The sequence below is a fragment of the Rhinopithecus roxellana genome, chromosome 9 (assembly GCF_007565055.1).
Source record: "Rhinopithecus roxellana isolate Shanxi Qingling chromosome 9, ASM756505v1, whole genome shotgun sequence".
Classification (NCBI taxonomy): domain Eukaryota; kingdom Metazoa; phylum Chordata; class Mammalia; order Primates; family Cercopithecidae; genus Rhinopithecus; species Rhinopithecus roxellana.
This window is the reverse complement of record NC_044557.1, coordinates 114,661,656-114,667,989: the sequence shown is the minus strand read 5'-3', so window position 1 is coordinate 114,667,989 and position 6,334 is coordinate 114,661,656.

Genomic DNA, 6,334 nt, shown 5'->3' with positions numbered 1-6,334 from the left:
ATAGGCCCAGTTTACCAATTATCATAACACCAATGATCATCTTCAGCCTCCTAATGTCAGGGCCCTCACCTGCTATGCAATATTTCCATATTTCCATTTTTAGTATGGCAGCATGTCATTTCAAGCTATCAATTTCTAGAGTTGCTAGAGCAAGTAGCACCATATATGGTCATACCTGGCTCTGACAAATAACTGTGAGATTTTAGTGACAGCACAATAATCGTTTACTTCTCATTCATATCACAATCCATGGCAAGTTGGGTGTCTGTCTTATAAATGTTGACTCAAGGCTCCAGTGTCCTTCCATCTTGCGATGCTGCCATCTTCAATATGTAGCCTCCAAGATTTGGTAGAAAGGAGAGAGATAGGAGGAGTGTGCAGTGCAGAAAATCATGGGATAGGCCTGGAGGAGTCACACAATTGCTATCAGGCACGTTTGTTCCATTGACCTTAGCTCAGTCATATGGCTCCAACTAGCAGTTAAGGGGGCTGGGGAAAAAATCCCCTAGCTCTGTTACCATGAAGAAAAGGGAAACAAAGATGTTAGTGAACCCTAACTCATTAATGAACCCCTCTCCAACCCAGACCTTTGCAGAATTTTTACCTTTTCTCCCTAATGAGCTTTCTAATGTCATGAATTGGAGCTTCATGCAGTGTTACTGCCTTGGTTTCTCCCCCAAAAATCAATCCTTTGGAAATTGAAGAGTGAAATATTTTTGAGAGAACACAGAGGACTAGTCAAGGGAATGTCATAACTGTGTTCTAGCAAAGTTGGCTATAAAGTGAAAACTTCAATTTAGTTCTAATATTGACTTCAATTTACAATAAGAAATAGAATGCCCTGAAAAAAAAAAAGTTCATCAACATACTCAGTTGAAGACTTGTCCAGATTAAGTGTTAAATTTACTTTTTAAAGGCCATCCTCTGAACTATGTGATATTTTCACAATTCAAGAGTCTCCTTTCTTTTTTTACTTCCTCCCAGAACTTCCCCTATGATATCTCCCATGTCTATGGATTCTTGCCTCACTGTACATTTACCAGTACTGGAATTTTTGAGCATTATAATGGCCAAGAGGCGTATTGCAAATACCACTCTTAAACCAGTGGGTGATGCTATATAACATGGCCTCTTGTAGCCTGATAAATCTTCAGAGGGCTTAATAGGGTCAAGTTAAAACCTATGAACCTTAGATATTAATTAGGTTCATTAACTAGGTTCATGAACCTTATTTCATGAACTCTGTAAGGATACAGTTCTGAGGAAAGTAGCTTAATTACAAAGGATATTTCAGCGCTTAATCCTCCCAGATTAATATAATAACATCTTAGCAAAGAAAAACTACCTAGGTTCTTCATCTGAATCAATTATAAATTCAGCAAGAAAGTGGCTGACTTCATTTGGGGCTGGATGTAGATGAACAAAGAAAGAGGCTTGAGGGTATGTGGGAAGGGGAAGCATCTTTTAATTGAATGATCCACTGGACAATGAAAAGGGATCCCTGCAGGAAGTCCTACGATTTTAGGTTACTGCAAATAGGACTGGAAACATCTCTGTCTTCAGGTGTTGAGGAATTAGACATATTGAAACTAGAAGGATCAGAGCTGGAGAGATGGGACTTCTTTGGGGAAGGTATTCTCCAAAGCATTTGGTACACAGAAATGTCTTTATGGGAGCCCTGCAGCAGGTTGGGCTTTTAACATGATAAGAAGGACATGGTGGACATTTCTATCCATGTTCTGGATGGAGACCCAGAAGTCCAGCTTACCTGTTTGTTTCTCACTCAAAACTGGAAGAACAAAATTCAGAACAATCTTGACAGAGGGCTATAGTGCACTGATAAGATAAAATTCAAGAGAGATAAAACCCCACATTTAGTATCACATCGTTTTCACTAGTAAAGGATGAAACTTAGTAATTCAGAGAAAAAGATCTAGTTGATATTTGGTCATGCATAACTTTTGTTCATTTATTAAATTAATATATATTGCTTGTGTAGCCAAGTACTATGAACCAGAGATATGTTTCCTATCCTCATGGATATTATAGCTTTGATATGAATCAAAAATAAATAGGATCTTAGATTGCACTAACAGAAAAGTTATTTCAGGTAATTTAACAAGCATTTATTAAGCACCTACTGCATGCTAAACTGTGTCTTAAAGAATGGAAGCTGCTGTGGTTTGAATATTTATCCCCTCCAGAATCCACATTGAAACTTAATCCTCAATGTGGCAGTGTTGAGAGGTGGGACTTTTACCAGGTGATTGGGTCATGAGGTCTCTGCCCTCATAAATGGACTAATCCATTCATGGATTAATGGATAAGTGGGGTAATGGATGAATGAATTATCATGGGTTTATAAGAAGAGGAAGAGAGACCTGAACTGGCACACTCAGCCCCCTCATCATGTGATGCGCTGCACTGCCTTGGGACTCTGCAGAGAGTCCTAACCAGCAAGAAGGCCCTCACCAGATGCAGTCCCTCAACCTGGACTTCTCCTCTTCCATAATTGTAAAAAGTAAATTCTCATTCTTTATGTATTACCCAGTTTTCTGTATTCTATTGTAGACAACAAAAAACAGACTAAGACAGGAGCTGAATGCTGAATGACAGAAAAAGGTGTGAACAATCATCTGATAAATTTCAACATAAAATGCTTAGTCAGGATTTCTTTAATTTTTCCATTGCCATAATGATGGAAAAGAAGTAGCAAACATATCTTTGAAGTCTTTCATTTTATTTTTAAAAACTGTATAAGAGTTACATGCCATACCACAATGAAAAAATATATTTTTTAATATTCAATAATAATGGTTTTACTGAATTGAGGGTAGGAGCTGATATTTTTAAATTGTATGAAAATGCATTTATAAATAAAAATAATAGTTTGAATTAACTCTAGACATATGTTATTGTCCTACACAGGAAGAAAGAATAGAAACGTGAATTCTTCTAAAACTAATATGTGAATTTAATGCAATTATAATTACAATGCCATGTTTTTTCTTTTAATTATTTTTTTCTTTTTAGAGACAGAGTCGCCCTCTGTTGCCCAGGCTGGAGTGCAGTGGTACGGTCATAGCTTACTGCAGGCTCAAATTCCTGGGGTCAAGAAATCCTCCTGCCTCAGCTTCTTAACAAGCTAGGACCACAGGCACACACCACCATGCCCTGCTCATTTTTTAATTTATTTTTTGTAGAGATGGGATTATCACTATGTTGCCCTGGCTGGTCTTGAACTCCTGGCCTCAAGTGATCCTCTTGCCCCAGCCTCCCAAATTGCTGTGATTACAGGCAAGAGCCAATGCACCAGGCCTAATGCTGTGTCTTTTCAATGGGGCAAAATTAATTTAAAGTTTATATAGAAGAATTAATGTCCAAGAAAAGTCAAGAAAATTTGAAAAGGAAGAGTAAAGAAGATGACTTTCTCAATATTAAATATTATTTTTAAGCTCGGTAGTTACAGCTGGGAGTGGCGGCTCACACCTGTAATCCCAGCACTTTGGGAGGCTAGGAGGGTAATATGCTGACATCCTGTCTCATAAAATTTTTTGTTTTTAATTAACTGGGCCTGATAGTGTGCACCTATAGTCTCAGCTACTTGGGAGGCTGAGATGGGAGGACTGCTTGAGCTAGGGAGGTCGAAGCTGCACTGAGCCATCATCATGACACTGCACTCTAGCCTGGGTGACAAGAGTGAGACCCTGTCTCAAAAATAAATAAAATAATATTTTTAAAAGCTGTGTCATTAAAACAGTATATTATGCAAGAAGAGAGGAATCCGAGGAATAAACTAGAAAGTCCTGATACAGATCCAAGTTTATTTGGGGAAATTTATGTGTGAAAAAATGGTATTTCAACTCAGTGTGATTAGGGTGATTTATTTGATATATTATGTTGACATAATTGGCTATACATCTGGAAGAAAATGATGTTAGATCCTACCTCATCCTTCTGTTACACATGCATACACACAGTCTTACACACATACACACAGTCCTACACACATACACCATAAACATATCAATTCCAGTTTGATTACATATCTAATAAGAAATTGACACAATAGAAAGTTAGAAGAAAATTAGAATAGCTGTCTTCTAGCCAGCAGAAGACATTCTTAAACAAGACATGAGATTCAGAAACTCTAAAGAAAAAGATGAACAAAAATCACTTGCATAAAAACTTTAAAAAGTCCTTGGTAATCAAGGATAAAAAAATGATAATCTGGTTTGAAAAACAGTGACAACGCACAAAGGGTCACTTTCTCTATTTATTTAAAGAGCACCTATAAACTGATAGAAAAAAAGATGAATAACTTGATAAAGTGAGCAAACAATATGGATAGACAAGTGACAGAGGGGAAATTTTATTTAAAAATAAATAGTTGAAAACAAAAAATATACCAAGAGATTAAGGTGGTAAAAATGTCATTTTTCACCCACAAGATTGGCAAAAATTCAAAGGATCAACACCAGCCTGATCAACACAGGGTAATGGACATTCTCAGACAGGGTGGAAGCCACAGCTGCTTTTGGGGAAAGTCATCAGGCAAGATATATGAGCATTAGGAATACATGTTCTCTTTCATCCAGGCATCTCAGTGGGACTCTCTGCCTCATATAGAGCCATAAAGGCTCTAACAAATTAGGATGCATGCAGAAGGCTGTTTATTGTGGCAGTGCTCAGAGTGACAGGAAAAAATTGGACAAGGGGAATGGCTGAAGAACATATGTTCAGCCTCACCATGGAATATTATATAGCTATTAAAAATATGAGTTAGATCTGTCTGTGCATTAGCTCAGAGGGATGTTCATAATATTTTATTAAGTGGAAAAGAGTAGATAGCCAAGCAATATGTATCATATAATTTTGTATTTATTTTTTGGAAAAGATAAAAAGGCAAAATACATTTTGTAGATATCAATATCTAGATAGATATATACATACACACATATATACACACATGCACACACATATTCTAAATATAAATATATGTATATGTATATATATAAACAGACATCCATTTTACTTTAGAAGCAGGAGATTTAGCGAGGAATTGAAAATAAGGCAGAGAGAAAGGAAGGAAGGGAAGAGAAAAGAAAGGAAGGGAGGGCCGGGCGCGGTGGCTCAAGCCTGTAATCCCAGCACTTTGGGATGCCGAGACGGGCGGATCACGAGGTCAGCAGATCGAGACCATCCTGGCTAACACGGTGACACCCCGTCTCTACTAAAAAAAAAAAAAAAAATACAAAAACTAGCCGGTCGAGGTGGCGGGCGCCTGTAGTCCCAGCTACTCGGGAGGCTGAGGCAGGAGAATGGCGTAAACCCGGGAGGCGGAGCTTGCAGTGAGCTGAGATCCGGCCACTGCGCTCCAGTCCGGGCGACAGAGCAAGACTCCATCTCAAAAAAAAAAAAAAAAAACGAAGAAGGGAAGGGAGGGAGGAGGGTGGGAGAGCCAGAGGGAGAAAGGGAAGGGAAAGGGAAGTTTACTCACCAAACATGAACTTTCCCCCGGAAATCTCTGAGTAATACCACAGCCAGTGGCCTCCTTGTCTCTGTGTGCAGTAAAGCCTCCCCGGAAGTCAGCTCAAGCCAATCTCTGAGAAGCACAGTGTTATTATAAGATAATACAAAAGGAAGCAGAGAGTGCCTTGGGACCACAGGGAGTGACACCTCTCAAATCACAAGTAGAAAGTGTCCTGCCACCCTCTCCCCTGTCCAGTCAAAGCAGTTCTCCCGTGTTTGGTGTAAAAGCCACACAGAGGGGCAATGAAGAAATGCAGCATCCTTGGGGGCAGGGATGAGGAGAGTGAGGTTATCTGGCAACTCCACTCAATGTGAGGAGGTTGAGGGACCTTATGCTATAAGGAAATACATTTAAGTTGAGATACAATATTGGTTTTCAAATGTTTGAAGGGCTTTCTTGTGGGGGAGGGGTCAACTTATGTATTGCCTTAGAAATAAGATATGGGGCAAAGAAGTTATAAGAAGGTGGCTGGACGCGGTGGCTCACACCTGTAATCCCAGCACTGTGGGAGTCTGAGGCAGGCAGATCACTTGAGCTCAGGAGTTCAAGACAAGCCTGGCCAACATGGTGAAACACTGTCTTTATTAAAAATACAAAATTAGCCAGGTGTAGTGGCGCACACCTGTAATCCCAGCTACTCAGGAGGCTAAGGCACAAGAGTCGCTTGAACCCAGGAGGCAGAGGTTGCAGTGAGCCAAGATCACGCCACTGCACTCCAGGCTGGCCAACAGGGTGAGACCCATATCAAAAAACAGAATAAAACAAAATAAAAAACAAAAAAGAAAGTTATAAGGAGGCAGA